The sequence below is a fragment of the Panicum virgatum genome, chromosome 9N, assembly GCF_016808335.1.
Source record: "Panicum virgatum strain AP13 chromosome 9N, P.virgatum_v5, whole genome shotgun sequence".
Taxonomy (NCBI): domain Eukaryota; kingdom Viridiplantae; phylum Streptophyta; class Magnoliopsida; order Poales; family Poaceae; genus Panicum; species Panicum virgatum.
The window spans coordinates 25,416,130-25,434,806 of record NC_053153.1 but is presented as its reverse complement, the minus strand read 5'-3'; the positions used below and the strand labels follow the sequence as shown (position 1 = coordinate 25,434,806).

General features: G+C 55.2%; 1 pseudogene; it reads left to right on the top strand.

The window, feature by feature from the left end:
• Positions 1–2,355: 2,355 nt before the first annotated feature.
• LOC120687232 overlaps positions 2,356–18,677 on the top strand; it is a 43,781-nt pseudogene continuing 27,459 nt past the window's right edge.

The window sequence follows — 18,677 nt, the reverse complement described above, 5'->3', positions numbered from 1 at the left end:
TTTAGTCCATGTTTTAGGTTCGAATTAAGAGGATTAAATATGAGCTAATTGTAAGACTAATTGCATTGAGATTAATTCGCTAGATGAATCTATTAAATCTAATTAAACTATTATTAGTACTAGTAAAATTTGCCGCACGTATTTTGAAAAACCTTCAGATCCATCATATCGGTCATTCTTGCATTAAATAACACTATAATCATTTCTAAAAATCTTAGAAATGATCTTCTAACAAAATTTCACTTATTTGCAGCCTTGTAATACATTTTATTTTATCTAAAGATAACTAGGCGTACAGTCCGTGCATTTGTATGGATGCGCGGCTAGTATTGAAAATTCAAAAATCCGCATATCATTATATTCTTACTTAAAGATTATACTATTTTTTACCATACATCACTCTATTTATCGTAAATTATGTCTTATTATTAGTTAAAACAATTCAAATATGATATACCTGTAATAACAATTTGATTTGTGGAACTTTAATAATATTATGCATATAATTATTCTTATTTTTGTTTTATTTTGATTGATTTTTGCTAGCTTTTGTTTTTATTAATAGAATATATTTGTAACTGATACCTAGCTAATTGATATTTTATATTTAATTTTTCATAATGGCATTAGTGAGTGATTTTTAATTAGGCAAAGAGGTATTTTAGTCTAATGTTTATCATAATGGCAGTGGTGGGTAATTTTTATTTTTCTATTTTTCTTCGATTAACGTGAGAATTTCTAGGCATTGAGAGCGAACGTAGAGGCTCCGTTTGTTGGTCAAATAATAAGATAATAGATTGTCGGAACAATAAGAGTCAAAATTATTAAACATATGAAAATTTGCTTTGCAGCTTCCCCAAAGGATTGATTGTAACCCAATTTTTTATTCTTCGGATCATGGAGCCATGACTATTGTTAATTATTAAATCTGTTGGAATAATACGTGTCAAAATTATTAAGCACACAATTTGATAGGAGAATGTATGTTCATCTTCCCAGTTTAATCCCTGCCATTCGCCACTATACGAAACCTACCAGAAATACTTAGATAAATGCCTTGAACCAGATTATCTCTGAACAAATATTAATAAACTAAATTGAAGTTGTGGATTAATGTTAAGCATCAAGTTAGATTTCATAGGCTGAATTGGGAGACCCTCCCTCGAAATTGCCGTATATGCAATCTCTGGAGGGAAAAGGCAGTTCCGATAAAACACGGCACTGCCATGTTTGGTTAAGGGTCGCATCACAATTTCACAAAAAGATGAATGTCCGCATAGAGTACTAAATGAAGTCTATCTGTAAAATCTTTTCAGGGATGGGTGTAATTTTTCGAGACGAATCTAATGACTCAAGTTTCATAATGATTGACTACAGTGATGCTACAGTAATCGCACTCAATTATTCACTAATCGTACGGTCAAATGCCTCATTAGTTATGAAGATATATGTAGTACTAGTTTGTGCGGGACTGCTGGTGGTGCTCCTCCAACCACAATATGGCGAAAAAAATAGTTTTCACAAAACCCAACGCCGACCCGGCAACGGCAACGCACAATCGATTCGAAATTCGAAATGCGTCACAAGAATCGAGGGCGAAATCTCCCTCCCGCTTCCAAAGGGAAAGGCCTTGTTTGGGTACGCTAGAAAACTAGCACGCACACATCCCGAAAAAAAAATCTCGCATGCATGAAATACTAAATGAAGTATATTTGCAAAAAAATTTTAGGGATGAGTGTAACTTTTCGCGACGAATCTAATGGCGGTAATTAATCGATGATTTGCTACAGTGATGCTACATTAACCACCCTCTAATCACGCGGTCAAAGGCCTCATTAGATTCTTTATGGTCACTAGCGCGGGGTTCTGAAGTTGATTTTGTAAACTGACTTTGTTTGACACCGTAATTAGCGGCCAAAGTTATTACTATTCACTAGCGCTATAATTTGGAGCACAAACCAAACAAGCCAAAGTGAAGGAAAATCTCCCTCCACGGGCCACCGCCTTTTTACTTCCCTTTTCACGAGCGGTATTTTTTTTCGTTTGGTAAAAAAAATCTAAAGTTTTCCGCTCCTTGTCGAGCAAGGGAGAGGGATATCATCATCAGCGGTTGAGTGAAGAACATTCTTTTATCCAGCGCTTTTCGCCTCCCCCCACTTTCCCCACGAACAAAACCCCTTCCCCGCCCCCAGTGAGGCAGTGAGAACTAGGGATTGCATTATCGTTCGATAATCAACGATTATCGACTCATAATCGAAGCCGATTTTAGCGATAATCGCGATTATCATGATAATCGAAGCCAATATCAACGATAATCTGTATTGATTATCGCTACCGGGCTCCACTCATAAATACCTTACCGTGGCCATTCCCGGCGACCACGACACCGCCGGCCGTTCGCTCCCTCCCCGGCCCCGCGCCGCCGAATTCTCCGCCCGCTGCTCTCCCGGTCCGGCGGGGCGGAGATCCGCCCGGGCTCTGGTTGGCCTCTTCGCTCGCTGGTGGGGGTGAGTAATCCGTGGTTTGGTTGGTTCGCTGTTGCTTTGGCTGTTCGTCCTCCTCTTGTGGCGCGCGGGGGATCGTGGTTGGTTGGCGGCTTGGCGCCGTGGGGCTTCGTCGCTTCTCAACTGGGGGCGCGGGAATGCGGGCGCGGTTTGCTTTTCGAGGACTTTGGGGGTCTGATTGAACTGACCAAGTGTGAAACCCCCATACCCGCGTCGAGTCCTCCGCGCTGGTTTTGGGTTTTTGCGTTGGTTGGGTACGGCGTGACTTTCAGCGGCGGAGTGATTCCATCGTTGCCTTGTCGTGCGGGTTTCGTTTGGTCCCCCGAAATGTTCAGTTCTTCTGGGTGGGCAGTCAAAACCGTCGGCAGTGCATTGCCTCTCCTTTTGAGAGAGAAAAAAAAGGAGAAACGATTTGCATCAGTACAAACATTTCTGTAGTCCAGCAACGTTGTTCCTGCTGACGAAGGAGATGGTAGAATGTTCATTTCATACGACTTCAACCAAATTAGGCGTCTGCTCTGTACGTTGGAAAATAATAAAAAACCGGACCTGTTAGGTTGGGGGATAATGCTGCAGTATCAGTATCACGAGTATTCAAACATTTACGAGTTTGACTAGCTAGCATACAAAGACTGCTGCTGAACTTTGCGGGGTAATATAATTTGTAGTTACCATGTCATGTTATCCATTTGCTAATTATCGGTCTCCCGACCTGGGGGGCCGGATCCCAACTAGTAAATGCTGTGTGATTTCTCGTCCCAGATGATGATGTAAGAGGCAACACAGTAACGCACGATTTATCCTGGTTCCGGTCACGGGGCCGTACGTCCAGCAAAGGGGGTGTGTGAGGGCACTGTATTATTTTGCACCCGGAGTGCTTGTAGTAGGGGATACAAGCGAGGCAAGAGAGGGAGGAAGGCTCCCAGGTCTCTGCTAGAAGAGGGTTAGAACAGGGCGAATAGGGATGCCGGAGCGTAGGTGATGATGGATCTCGTTTAGAAACCTCTGAGCGGACTCCGAGAGAGAGAGAGAGAGAGTGACTGAGCGTGACTGAGTGTGAGAGCGAGAGTCCGAGAGAAAAACCAGAGCCTCAGCCCTCTCTACCGGTAGCCCGCCTCCTCCTTTTATAGTCACAAGAAGGGGCGGCGCACATGAGTGGGGGCGCGGAAGTCGTCGTTTTCCCCCGAATCGCGGGGTACAGTGGTCGGACACTTGTAGGAAGTACACTGTGGGAAGGCGGCGTGCGTCGTAATCGTCCTGGATATCGTCCTTGGTCCTGTGAAGATTGCGCCGGTCGTCCTGCAGTGTCCCTGCAGGCGGCGTGGTCCTCGCTGATGTATGGTCTTCTATATACGGCGCGGTGGCATTTGGTGGGCCCTGCGGACTAGGGTCCTGCATGCACCAGTGGCAGTAGGGCGCGCGGCGGCCCCGGACCCCCTGGTCGGAGTGCGGGCGTGCACACTAGGAGGTCCGGGGGACGCGTGGAGGTCCCGGACTCCTCAAGGGGGGAGGTCTGAGGCTCCGCCCGTGCGTGTTGAGCGTCCCTCTCGGAGGGACACGTGACGTCGCCGGACCCCTTCCCCAGTGGGAGGCGAGTTCGGATGGTCGGTGTCGGCAGAACAGTAACGGGAGCAGTGCCGAGCCTGTCTTGTCCCGTGTCGCATGTCCTACAGTGCTGCTACAGCTCCGGGATGACGGAGCGGTGACCGAAGTCGGCGGATGGGACCCCGGTCACATTTACTGTGGGAGTGGTGGCCTGACGCCGCCTGTCCTGGGCGCCGTGGCGGAGTGGCTGGCCTTTAATGACTTCGTACGGCGAGTGGTTGGGCGGCGGGGCTGTTTGTCCCTTGTGCCGAGGTGTGGCCTTGAGCGAGGCGGAGACGAGGTGCCTGCTCGAGGGTAGGTTCGCTACCCTCGAGCGAGGCGGAGGTGGTTTGCCCGCTCGAGGGTAGGTGACCCACCCTCGAGCGAATCGGAGATGCGGGGCGCAGTTAAGGGGTCTCGACGGGGACCCTTGAGCGAGGCGGAGATCGTCCCGCGGTTTCGAGAGGGATGCGAATGGGCCGCACGCTGGGCTTCTTCGAGTCCTTTCCTTTCTTCCGGATGGGAAGCAGGCCGTGGGCCTTTGTGGGCTTAGTCGCTTAACATGTGTTTGCGTTTCAAGACGATCTTAGTACCCCGGTTAGGGTGTCCTTAATCGTGGTACCCGACAGTAGCCCCCGAGGCTTTGGTCGAGTCAAAGGATTCGGCCAAAGGATGATTCGGCGATTTCCCCCTTGACGTGATCAGTCAATGTCGCGCACCCACCAGACGCGCCTGAGCGCCAGCCCGGCGGATGTGACAGTACGCCGGTCGGGGTAGTGCGCCTGCGGGGGGAGTACTTCGAGGCGCGCGCCTCTTTGTTTGTTTGTTTCAAGGACAAGACGTGTCCGCGCGCTGAGGTGGGCCAGGGTGACGACGGCGTCCGCTGCTCGGCAGCTGGCGCGCCATTCGAGGGTGGTCGGCCTGAGCCGATGCTGTGCCGCCTAGCGTCCAGGGGCTCAGCTTCGCTTTATTTTGTTCAGTTGCGTCTCGGCGCGGCGACCGAGGGCATCCTTTTTCTTCGTGGAAGGTCGCGTCGTCACGAGCAGCCCAAGCCCTTGCCCTTCAACAGGCCTGAAGCTTGGAGCCCGACGCGGCTATAAATAGGGGTCGTGGGGTTCACTTTCCTCTCCAAACGCCCAGCCCTTTCTTCCAGCATCGCCTAAATCTTGTAATGTTTTCCTTTGCCCTTCGTGGCCGGCCCCCAGACGGGGTGGCCTGGCTTTTTTAGGTCTTGGCGCCAGAAGAATGCTTGCGAGCGGTGGGGGAAGACCGGAGTGGGCGTGCGCACCATCCCCCAGCTTAAGTGGGATCCGCAGAAGAGCATTGGGCCCGTGGGGTCCTGCTCCTGCGATGTCCCCTAGCCTGAAGGGGGATGGAGACGCCTGACCGTGGCGCTGGCGCCAGGTTTGGTGGCTGTTCTTCGCGTCGTCCCCCCGGCAACAAGGTTGCTCTCGGGGAGACGGTGCGGAGGGCGCTGTCCGCCAGCTCGACCCCCTGCGAGGTCTTCGGTGGAGGAGACGCTAGAAGAAGGCCTGCGAGGAGAGCATCCCGCTGGACCCGTGAGGTCTGGGGGCTGCTTCTCGCATCCCTAGCAGCCTGGCCGTCGCGTCAGCCAGGGGCTCGGTGCCTTTCTTTGTCACTCGTTCCTCCCCAAGACGGGGAAAATTGCCACGTAGGTGGCAATGTGTTTGTATCTTTCGATGGCTTCGCGCCGGTAACCCTTTGTAATCTTTATTTGCATTTGAGCAATAAAGTCCCCTTTCTCTTCTACGGGGAGGATAACCGAGGGTATAGGGGTGTTCAGAGAGTCACGACCCTCGAAAATGCGTGAAGTCTCCTTCGCGGGGGCGCGTCAGCGCACCCACGGGTGTAGCCCCTGAGACCTTGGAGGAGAGTTTGTGCTCGTCCAAGGGCTATAAACGTTGTCCCACTGGGTTGCCTCATCGGGGTGGCCGTCTAGCGTCTTTTTCAGCCGGCATCGGCATTCTCAGTGCTGGAACGACGACCCGGCGTTTAGCATAACCGTCGGGAGAGCGTACGTAAATAGCGGAGGATTTGGATACACACGTGGAGCTTCGTGGTTGGGAGTCGACTTATTCCAGGGTGCGGTTTGAACCATGGTGTGCGAGGAGCCCCCGAGCCCAGGCCCGTGTGAAGGCGTTCAGGGGAACCCTCGACTTCGATTACGACCCTCGTCGTCCTTCCGCAGGGAGGAGGGGTGAAGCGCACCATGCTACCCATGCCCGGGCCGCGAGCTATGGCTGCTTCAGTGAGCTATTAGCGGGTTGTTCAAGCGGACGTCCGTTCCCCGTTCGATAGGGGCCGGCTCGTGGTCCATAGACACGTCACATAAAGCGCTTGCGAAGGTTCGCTAGGCGGGGCTCGGACCCATTCGATAGGGTCCGAGGGCTCGATGCTCTCCCTCGATGGGATCCCCCTTCTAGGCACCATTGGCTGGCCTTGAACACTGCGTAGGATGTCTCGAACTCCGCGTTCGAGGGTGGCTTGTACGGCCCATCCCTGCAGTCCCTGACTCTGGTGATCTGGGGCGCCTGTCGAACCTCCGTAAGGCCAGGCTTCGAACCCCTGATCAGTAAGGCCTCGAAATGCGATTCCTTCGAGGGTAAAGGGACTCCTGAAGGAATATTCCGTCTTAATTCGAAAACGACGCGGAGTCGCGAGTCACGCGCGCGGGTCTTCCGCTGGTAGTGGGCGACGTGGCCCGATTTGTGCGGTGCGGGCGCGCCCTTTGAGGCGACAGCCTCGGGCAGACGAAGCGGCGTGGGCGGCGGCTGACGGATGGGATAGCGCAATAGTCGCGCCGCGCCCGCCGGTTACCGTGCCGCAGTTATTGCTGCGTGCGCGCGTGGGAGACTCCGCGGTCGTTGGGCCCAACCGTCAGCGATAGCGAAATCAATGCGGTAGATTTGGTCCGTGGCCGCGGCTGCGCCCGTCATGGTGAATAAAAATGAGAAGAAAGGGGGTGTTTGGGCTCACCTGGCCATTTGCCTTCATCCTGCTTCGCCTTCTCCGCCTCCCCTGCATCCTGAGCCCGCAGCCAAGAGCGGAAGGAGGAAGAGGAAGGAGAGAGAGAGAGAGAGAAAAAAGGGAGAAAGAGCACCTTAGCCATCCCAGAGCCTTCGCTCCCACATTCCCCCTCGAATTGAAGACATGTCGGACATCCAGGAGCCTTTGCCGTGGGGGAAGTCCTCCGCCACTGTGGCGGTTCTGGAGCAGCTGGTCGCCGACCGGCTGGTGCCGCGGAACTCCGACTTGGGGGCGGCGGCGTGGATTTCCCCACACCCGGACGAGACCGAGCCGAAGCCCCCGCAAGGCTACGTCGTGAGCTTCGTGCGCCTCCACGAGCGAGGCTTCGGCGTCCCCGTCAGCAGATTTATGAGGGCGTTGTGCGACTATTACGGAGCGGAGCTGCACAACTTCAGCCCCAACGCCATCTCGCAGGCGGCGGTCTTCGTCGAGAGCGGGCGGGGCCAACCGAGGCGGTTTGCGCGCGTCGGCGGCCTGACGTTCCACGTGCGTCACTCACGGAGGAACCTCTACATCCACAGCAAGATGACGACAAACAACGCCGGGTGGAGCCGAGGGTGGTTCTACCTTTGGAACTACCGTGGCGCGCTCCCGGCGTTCACCAACAGGGTGCTCCGGGAGCGACCGGCGAAGTGGGATTGGGGGGTGTCGCCCCAGGAACAACAGGACAAGCTCGAGGGCCTCACCGACGTGCTGGCGCACCTGGCGAGGAAGGGGTTGACGGCGGCGGCCGTCCTCGCGAACTTCCACCGGCAGAGGGTGATCCCTCTCGTGGAGAGGGCCCTGCCGATTTTCCAGCTCACCTCCGGGAGCCCGGTGGAGGGCTCGAGGACGTCGAACAAGCTGCTTTCCCACACCACCGCACCCCGAGGGCGAAGTATGCGGTGGCGGAGTTTCCTCAGAATCCCGAGGATCTCTGGAGGATCAAGATGCGCCCCGAGCCGGGGTACATTTCTCTGGTAAGTTTTGACTTCGGATCCGGCGTGTGTAGTGTAGCCCTCTTTTCCTGACTCCATCTCGGGCGTGCTTTGTAGGGGTTGAGGAGCGGCATCTCGAAGCCCCCGGTCGCGGAACAACGCCTGATCAATCGCCTCCACGCAGAGAAGATGAAAAGGCGGAAGGACGCGACAGAGGCAAAGGTCGAGAGGAAGAGGAAAAGGAAGGCGAAGCATGACAAAGCGTGCAAGCTCGCTCGCGCGAAGGGAAAACCGCGGCCCGCCATGCCTGAGTCCTCGGACGAGGACGAGGAGGTGGTCTCGGATGCCGAGGACCACGCTCCGAGGGGCGACGGGGAAGCTGCGGGCGCGAGCCCCCCGCCGTTCTACCTGTGGGACGATGACGAGGGGGAGCCGGCGGCGGCGGCGGCGGAGAAAAGGGCTGCGGTAGAGTCCTCGGCGCACCCATCCCTCAAGGGGGCTGAGCGGGGGTCGTCGGCTCTGGCAGCCGGTGAGGAGACGCCTGCACCCCAGGTGTTGGTCCGTGGCGAAGAGGCTGCGGCGGGTGAGGAGTCGTCTGTGCTGGCAGCCTCGAGTCACCAGGCCGACACGAGGGGGGCGCCCTCGGGGCAGTCTTCGAGGGGCGGCTCCGTGACTCGAGCCCGAAGAAGCGCCACGAGGAAGCGGAGCATGAGTGCTCGATCCGGGTAAGCAAACTTCGGTTTCGTTTTTGTTGCATGTTTGGTGGATTTCTCGATCCCGTTGTCCTCAACTTGGGTTCCTTGATTTCCAGCCCCGGGGCCGTCCCCAAGGATGCGGTGCAGCTTGCCCCGGCTAAGGCCCTCAAGACCGGGGCACGCAGCACGCCGCACACGGCGCTGCAGCCCCTGCCTGCCGTGGACCTCGAGGCGGCGGTTGCGAAGCTGCGGGAGGCCATGGCTCGAGGGGCCCAGGCGGCCCAGCAAGCCCGAGTACAAGAGGAGGGTGACGCCGGCTAGGGCGGTGCCGAAGCGGCCGCTCAGGCTGCCGACGCCGAGGAGGCCGGCCAGGGCGGCGTGGACGGCGCCACCCTCGCAGTCACTGAAGTTGAGGCCGGTTGGGGCGATGCGGCCAGCGCCGCCCGACTGGATACGGAAGGAGAAACTGGCGGGGGCGCGCAGGAGCACCCTGCCGGCCAAAAAGAGAAGGACACCCTCGTCCCTGAGCCCCCGAGGGCCGAGGTTGAGGGCGTCGCAGAGGAAGAGACGGCGCAAGGGGCGCCAGTGGTGGAGGGAGCCCCCGTCACGGAGCCCAACGAGGCCCGGGACGAGGGCACCGTTGCGGTGGTGCCCGCGCCAACGGCGCAAGGGAGCGCGGCGGTGGTGGTGGAGCTGCCGGACAGCAGCGAGGAGTACGGGGACTCGATGGACATCGAACCCGCTGCTGCGGCAAGCGTCGCCGCGCACATTGCCGAGTTCGCATCGGCCAGCGCGAGTGTGCTCGAGGCGGGGACGTCCGAGGGGCCCCATCATGGGGCGATCGTCCCGTCTGGGCCCCCCTCGGAGTTTCTCCGCAAGGAGCAAGAGGAGGAGGAGGCCTGGAACGCGCAGATGAGCGTTGGTCGCGAGATCTTGCAAGCCCTCGACCGCGCCTTCCAGCTCCATCAGAATGCAGATTACTAGGTCAGCCAGGTAAACATTCCCTCAAAATTTGCTCGGATTCGGGTTATCTTTAATGTGTCTTCACCCACGTGTTTCGTCTTTCAGCGGCTGAGGGAATTCTCGCGCGAGAAGAGCGCTGAGATGACCCGGATGTACTCCCAGATGAGCCAGCTTGGGTAGCACAATGCCGAGCTAGTGCTCAAGAACCTTGAAGCCAACACGAAAATGGCGGATCTGGGAGCGCGTCAGCAGGCGCGGGAGGAGGATCTGGCGCGGGTTGCCGGTGAGCGGGACGTCCAGAGGGCGGCAACGGAGTAGAGGGCCCGGGAGGCCGAGGCGCAAGCTGCCGAGCTGCAACGCCTCCGGACGGTGCTCGAGGAGAAGACTCGGGAAGCCGAGGCGCAGAGTGCCGAGCTATAGCGCCTCGGGGCATCGCTCGAGCAGCAAAAAACCGAGCTTCTCCACAAGGAGGTGGCCGTAGCTGCGCTCACCGGGACCCTCCGGGAAATGGGCGAGGCCCTCGAGGGGAAGGAGGTGGCCCTCCAGAACGTTGGAGCCGCTCTTAGGGAGAAGGAAGCCTCCTTGTCCACGCTCGAAGAGGCCACCCGGACCCAGAAGGAGGAGGCACAGAGGAACATCACGGGTGAGTACCTTCGAGTTTTGGTCGATTTGTTTCTTTTCGTAACTTACATTGATTTCCTTCGCTCAGAGCTGAGGCAGAAGGTGGCGGACGAGACCGCGGCGAAGGAAGCGGTCCACACCGCGCTCACGGCGGCACAGATGGAGTTTGCTGAGCTGGAGCAGCCCGCCGTGAGCGTGTGTCAAGAGCTCGAGGGGGAGGGTGCCGTCTCGGGCAGTTCGGTGATCAGCCGCCTGCGCGCGCTAGGCAGCCGGATTGCCGAACACGCCAAGAGTACCTTCCGCCTCGGTGTCTTGCGGGCTCTCACCGTGGCCTCGACGTATTACCTCATGGATCTCCAGAGGGTGTCGTCGGGGTATGTCGTTCCCGATGATGCTGATGCGGACGCCGCGTCGGCCATTATGGACGAAGCCGACGCAGCCGCGGAGGAGTTCGCCACCGTCCTCGAAGCAGACATCCCTCCCATTGCCGAATTCGACGCCCGTGAGGACCCGCAAGGGGGGGATGGTAGCCTGTAGGAAAACTGGGTCCCGAAGCCCATGTAAATAGATTAGTTATTATTGTAGTCGCACTTTTTAATCGAACCTTATGAATATAAGAGATTTTTGTTGAATGTGTGGCCCGTCGAGGCTTTGTGTGTTCGAGCCTATGTTTCTTTACTTTATTTCCGTGTTCTTCGTATGCGACTTAGATAAACATTTGCGAGGAAGTTTGCGATCATAAGCAACGTAGGCGTAGGGTGGTGAGGGGGGTGCCGTATCCCGGAGGCGTAGGCGGCCCCACGACTCGGCCGGCCCCATACCGTAGTTGGTTACGTCTCGCGTCCGTTTTTTCCAAGGATACGAGAAGCTTAGGGGCGAGACGGAAATATTTCGAAAAAACATTGGTGATTTTTGGGGACGTCCGGGGGTTCCCCCCGTAGTAGCCCCCGAGGGAGGCTCTCGGCTTTGCCGAGGGTAAAGCCGAGCGTACCTTAGTGTTAGCGCGCATCCTAGCCCTCGAGGGCCTGGATGGTTCCCAAAAAGAAACAAGTAAAACGTACTTTACTATTTCGGGAAATTGAAAACGTGAGTACAAACGATGTTCAAATAGCTTGAAATTTTAAGGATAGAAGCGACGTAGCTGTTGTATGTTCCAAGCGTTGGTGAGGACTTCGCCTTTGTCGTTCGCCAGCTTGTACGTGCCGGGTTTTAACACCTCGGCGATTATGTACGATCCTTCCCATGGAGGTGAGAGCTTGTGGCGGCCCCTGTTGTCCTGTCGAAGCCTCAGCACAAGTCTCCTTCGTTGAGGTCTCGGCGCCGGACCCTCTGCGCTTGATACCTTCGCAAGGATTGCTGGCAGCGCGCAGAGTGTAGGAGTGCCACGTCTCGAGCCTCTTTCACTTGATCCAGCGAGTCTTCGCGAGCTTGCTGGTTTTGTTGCTCTTTGTATGCCTTGAGCCTTGATGACCCGTACTCCAAGTCGGTGGGGAGGATGGCCTCGGCGCCATAGACGAGGAAGAACGGGGAAAAGCCCGTGGCTCTGCTTGGGGTCGTCCTCAGGCTCCAAATGACCGAGGGTAGCTCCGTGAGCCATCTCCGGCCAAACTTGTTCAGCTTGTTGAAGATCCTCGGCTTCAGTCCTTGGAGGATCATGCCATTGGCACGCTCCACTTGCCCGTTCGTCTGTGGGTGTGCCACAGCCGACCAGTTCACACGTATGTGGAAACTATCGCATAACGCCAATAACTTCTTGCCTGTGAACTGTGTGCTGTTGTCGGTGATGATCGAGTTCGGTACCCCGAACCTGAAGACGATGTCGGTGAAGAATTGGACTGCTTGCTCGGATTTGATCTTGCCGATGGGTCGAGCCTCGATCCACTTGGAGAATTTGTCGACCGCCACCAGCAAGTGGGTGAAGCCCCCGGGCGCCTTCTTAAGCGGACCGACGAGATCTAGTCCCCACACGGCAAACGGCCACGTGATGGGGATGGTCTGCAGAGCATGGGCCGGGAGGTGTGTTTTTCGCGCATAGAACTGGCAACCCTCGCAGGTCCGCACAACGTCGGTGGCGTCGGCGACCGCGGTGGGCCGGTAAAAACCTTGCCGAAACGCGTTACCCACTAGGGTGCGCGGCGCAGCGTGATGGCCGTAGACGCCGGCGTGGATGTCGCGGATCATCTCCTTACCCTCGGGGACGGGGATGCATCGCTGCATGACGCCCGAGGGACTGCGCTTGTATAGCACGTTGTCGATTAGAACGAAGGACTTGGCCCTCCTGGTGAGGCGCCGCGCCTGAGCGCGGTTCGAGGGTAGGACCCCTCGAATCATCCAGTCAAGGTACTGGACACGCCAGTCTCGCGAAGTGGGGGCTTCGTCGACTTCCATTGCTTCGGCCTCGTCCGCGGAGGTGGTCTCGAAGTCAATGTTCATGGGCTCGACCTCGTCTGCCGGGGTGTTCCCTCCGGGGGAGCCGGTGGACGAGGGACCCGGCTCCGCCGGATCTTTGAATTCAGCGGAGGGCTTGGTGATGTCGCGAGCGAAGATGTTCGGGGGGACGGTGGTCCGCGGGACATGGTTGAGCTCTAGGCCGTCGAATTTGTCTTTGAGGCGGCGCACTGCATTGCAGTACGCCTCCATCTTCGGGTCGTGACAGCTAGACTCCTTCATTACTTGATCGACGACGAGTTGAGAGTCACCGCGTATGTCGAGGCGTTTGATGCCGAGCTCGATGGCGATGCGGAGGCCGCTGAGAAGGGCCTCGTACTCCGCCATGTTGTTCGAAGCGGGAAATGCAAGCGTATCACGTATCGCATATGTTCTCCAAGGGGTGAGATGAAAAGGAGCGTATCACGTATCACGTATCTTTTGACATATGACCAAATGAGCGATAGTGATCCATTAAACTGCACAAACTCATTAGTCACAATAATGGTTGTCATTAATCACCGAAACATACTTTGAGGGCCTAGATGCTTACAATCTCCCCCTTTTTGGTGATTGATGACAACACAAACATAAATAACGAGAGAGCGAGAAAGATAAAACATGATAAACACAAGCAAACTCGAGAAAGGACCAAAGAGCTCAACGGCTCAAACGAAATCCATAGATTTGTCTCAAACCACAGCATACTCAAGCGTCAAATGTACATATCCATGAACTAACACCAAATGTGATACAAAGCATCAAAGTCCTGATAACTACGAGCTCTCTCTAACTCTACCCTCCCCCTGACTCCAACTCCCCCTGACTCTCTCCCCCTTTGGCGTCAAAGCACCAAAAAGGCGAGCTACTGATCCGGCTGTCACGGCACGGCGTGGAAGCGGTCCGGGTCATCATCGTCGTCGTCGTCGGACGGTGTACTCTCGGTAACAGACGGGAGCTGCTGGTCAGAACTGCCTGCTGGATCTGAACTGACTGGGGGTGTAGCTGTCGTCGAGGCTCTCGTGCTGGCACTGCCTGGAAGAGGGTCCGTAGAAGTGGTAACCGGCTCAGCAGAAGATGTGTCAACATCTGAAGTAATAAGTGCTGAAGCTGCCGGCTGTGTCGACTGCTGAAGTAAGGAACCCTCTCCTCCTCCCCCTGAAGGTAGTGTCTGTGGTACGACGGGGAGGGTGACTGACTGGACTACCGAAGGAGACTCCTGGAAGAGTGAAGTCGCTGGCAGTGGTGAGAAGAGTGGACGACCGGCAGACCCAAGTAGTGCGGACATCGAGAACGTGGTCTCCGGTGTCGCTGAGGTAGCTGGAGCTGCAGTAGGGGCTGGAGCTGGAGTGACTGCAAGCTGAGGTGCTCCAACACCCTGAAGGCCTGGCTGTCCTGGCTGCTGCGGGGCGAGTCCGGTGTGAGTGTACAGCTGAGTAATCATCCCGAACATCGCCATCATGCCCTGCTGCATCTGCTGAAACTGAGTGTCTGTCCTCTGTGATACTCGATCAATAAGGCCGACAAACCGCTCCTCCGCTGCAGCACGCTCTCGGGCGGCCTCCCTCTGTATCGCTGCAAGCTGAGCCTCATGGGCTCTCCTGGCCTCCTCCTGAGCGATCCGATCCTCTCTATGCTGAGTAACAAGCTGCTGAAGAAGAGAGGTGAGCTCAGATGGCTAAGTCACCTGGGACTCTGTGACAGTGGCAGGTGCTGGTGACTCTGGAGCTGGCTCTCTAGACCCCCCTGCCTCGTGGTCGTGACTAGCTGGGGGTGCTGCAGGAAAGTACTCGACGTCCTCGGAGGAGTCTGACTCAAGTTCAGACCAGTGTATCTCATCATCTCCTCCGGGAAGCTGGGCCTCGGCATCTAGCAGTGCCTCATCCTCCTGTGCCACTCGGGCCTGTGCCTCAGGCGACAACTGTGCCATGGAAGCTCTCTCTGCCTGTGTGCCTCTCCTCCGGTCCTGTGGTGCTGTCGGACGGTAAACTGGGAACCGGGGAGCCTCGTCCTGACGGTAGACTGCACTGACGGGTGACTCAGCTGGCACGATCATAGAACAGATATAGCTGATCCAGTGAGCATACGGAAACTGCCTTACGACCCCCATCCCGTCAGTGATAACATCCTCGATCTCGGCCAAAATGAAGTCAACTATATCAAACGGCTCGTGAGTGAGGATGTGAAGTAGTAGCAGCAGCTGCAGACTTGTAAACCCCTCTGGGTAGCCACTCCTCGGTAGCAAAGTCATCCGGAGGGCCATGTGAACAGCATACGCCTCTGGGTCAGTAGGCTGGGAACTCTGGCGTACGAAGCTGGGAACGGCTGGCGGAAGCACTGAGAGACGCCTCGTGAGAAGGTGCAATCCCGCCAATCATGGCTCTGCGTGGTGGATCTGCATCTCCGTATACCATCTCGTGCAGGGAGACGTCAACCAAGTCAACTCCAAGTATCCCTGCTAACGTCGCTCTCGACAGCCCAAAGACCTGGCCTCCAAAAACACAGTGTACGGCTCTACGCTCGGGAGCTATCCAGGCTGTGGCATAGAAAACTCTGACCCAGTCCTCGATATATCTGTTCTGCTCTATCTAGAGTAACCTGGGCAGGCCTCTGAAGTGAGTGAAATGCTCTCTGACGTCTGCTCCCCCTGCAGCTGTCCTCAGTGACACCCAGTCAAGCACTCTATGTGAGAAGATCCTGTGGCCCCGCCTCTGGTAGGTCTCGTAGAAACTGGCCTGAAGAAGCATCCAGAACCTACGGTCGACCCTGCTATCACGGGTCACGGGGAACCAGTCCTCCTCCTCAACACTCCACCTGAGCCTCTTGACCTTTGCCGCATTGGCCTTGGTCAAGTTCTGGAGCAGCACACCTGGCTCCAGACGCACAACAGTGTCCATACGGAACACTGCGCGCTCGGCCTCTAGGGCCTCGGCTCTACGAGCTGCTGCTGCTGCTGCGGACCTGCGAGGCTCCTGTGGCTGGTGACCTCCTCGCGTCCTCGGTCCAGTGCGACGCTCGGTCGCCGGAGAAGACTCTCCTGCTGGGGACGTCTGCCGAGTGCGGCCAGAACATCGTAGAGTCAGTGACTCCTGTGTGCCCTGCCCCTGAGACTGCTCAGACTGCTCTGCCTCTGAATCTGCATCTGACTCTGCAACTGAAACTGACTAATCTGACTCTGCTGCTGCCTCTGTCGTGGCTCTGGTGGCCCTGGCACCTCTGACACGGCCCATACCTCGGCCTCTGCCCCTGCCCCTGGCTGGCGGATCCCTGATCGCGAACGGGCGAGCACGGCCTGATGCCTGCTCCTCGGCGGCCTTGGCCACCATCTCGTCCCTCTCAGCCTCTCTCTCTGCGCGAGTCCGCTTGCGGACAGGCTTCTCCACAACTACCTCCTTCCCTTTCCTCTTTTCACGTCCCATCTCAAACAGGCAAAACCTCGAACACCCTGCGAGCACTGGGTGAGGGTGTGCTGTGGCTGCGGCGTCTGGCGTGGATGCGCGGCTTCGTGGGCGTCGGCGTGGGTGGCGCTGGTGCACGGGCGGCGCTGGATGGCGTGGGCGCGCACGGGCGGAGTGTGGCGGCGGTGGCGCAGGCTGCGCGCGGCGGCGGCTGCTGGTCGGCGGTGTGGATAGCACGCGGCGGTGGCGGCTCGGGCTGACGGTGTGCGGGCGAGCGGCGGCGTGAGCGTGGGTGCGCGGAGGCGCGGCGGCGTGATCGTGGGCGAGCGGCGGCGGCTTGAGGGCGAACTGGTGCGCGGCGGCGTGAAGGAAGAGAGGAAAAAACAGAGGCAGTCTGCGCGGGCATGAAACATATATGACAGGTGGGCCCCGCGATTTTCCTTAACGGCGGTTAAACCGATGACTAGGTTTAGAACGCCGGTTGATTTCATCGGTGCAGTTCACCCGAGACTCAGCGCAAAATCCATCTGAACGCCGGTTGATCCGATGATATGCAAATATAACTCGCCGGTTGAACGCAGCTAACACCGGTTGATTGACAGGTCAGATCTGTGTTACGTTCACCGGTTGATCCGTTGCTGTGATTTTTGTATTCGCCGGTTGAACGCCTGGTTTTGCTGAGCTGAGACAGAAACTTAGTAACACCGGTTAAACCGATGAGTTAAATCCTTTTAAGCGTCGGTTTAACCGGTGAACCCAAAAACCTTCACTCAGCTCACACTTCTATGCTAGGTCCAATAAACCTATAAAATTCAACTAAACTCAAGTTAATGGACTTGCATAGGTGACTTTACCCCTCAAAATAAATAGGATAGCACACTGGCTTAAATATTTTTTTTGAACACACAGAAAAGCCGCAACGCGAGACAAAGCGCCAAATAAAATGTATGAGCCTTGTCATAGGAATATTGAAGATAGAGAGCTTCAAACTCATTATGACATGACTCACTAGGCAATAACACACCTAACACTTTGCTATTTTCACTTTTCATGAATTAAGATCTTGTATATGAAACAAGTCTCAATTTCATCAAGTGATCTCCTTTGTGACCCTTACGCATGCAATGATGGTGCAAGCTACAATCACATGCGAAAGTAAAGTAAACATGAAGTGCACATCTATATGACAAGAAATGCATAACAAGAAATTAAGATCTACTTGTCAAGTTTGAACCCACGGGAAGCTTCTTCATGATGAGCCTTTCTACAAGCCTAGAGGAAAACAAGCGGACCACCACCTCTAGCTAAACCCTTGCTCATCACTATCTTACCATGGTTAGACAAGTATCCTATATGCATGCATTTTTCTATATGACATGGCAACTTACATGACGTTTGCCGCATCTAACACATTAAGCTCATTCCTTAGCCTTACAAAAGTACTCTCGTCTAAAGGTTTTGTGAAAATATCCGCCAATTGCTCCTCAGATCTCACACCTTGAAGAGATATGTCTCCTTTGGCTTCGTGATCACGTAAGAAGTGATGGCGAATATCAATGTGCTTTGTGCGAGAGTGTTGAACTGGATTTTTGGAAATTTTTACAGCACTTTCATTGTCACAAAGGAGTGGGATCCTATCTAGTTTCATACCAAAGTCCAAAAGGGTTTGCTTCGTATATAGGATTTGGGCACAACATGCACCGGCCGTTATATATTCCGCTTCCGCGGTGGACAAAGCCACGGAATTTTGCTTCTTACTTGACCAAGAAACTAGAGAACACCCAAGCAAGTGGCAACCCCGGAGGTACTCTTGCGATCCACACGGCTTCCGGCAAAATCCGAATCCGAGTATCCCAAGAGATCTAAGCTAGCGCCTTTGGGGTACCACAAGCCTATGCTAGGGGTGTGTTTGAGATACCGAAGGATCCTATTCACAGCCGAAAGGTGTGATTCCTTTGGGTTAGCTTGAAAGCGGGCACACAAGCATACACTAAACATTATATCGGGCCTAGATGCGGTAAGGTAAAGCAAAGACCCTATCATAGAGCGATAGAGGGATTGATCAACCGATTTACCATCCACATCCAAGTCGAGATGCCCATTGGTTGCCATGGGTGTCTTGATCGGCTTGCATTCATCCATCTTGAACTTCTTCAAGATATCTTTAGTATATTTTTCTTGATGGATGAATGTCCCTTCCTTCAATTGCTTGACTTGAAAACCAAGGAAGAAGGTTAATTCGCCAATCATGGACATCTCGAATTCCCTAAACATCATGGTAGCAAACTAATGGCTTAGTAAATCATTAGTTGAGCCAAAGATAATATCATCAACATAAATTTGACAAATGAAAAGATCTCCGTTGACGTCTTTTTTGAACAATGTGGTGTCCACCCTCCCGATCTTGAAGCCTTGCATGATTAGGAAGTCACGAAGCCTCTCATACCAAGCCCTTGGAGCTTGTTTGAGCCCATAGAGTGCCTTGTGCAACCTATAAACATGATTAGGATTCCTCGGATC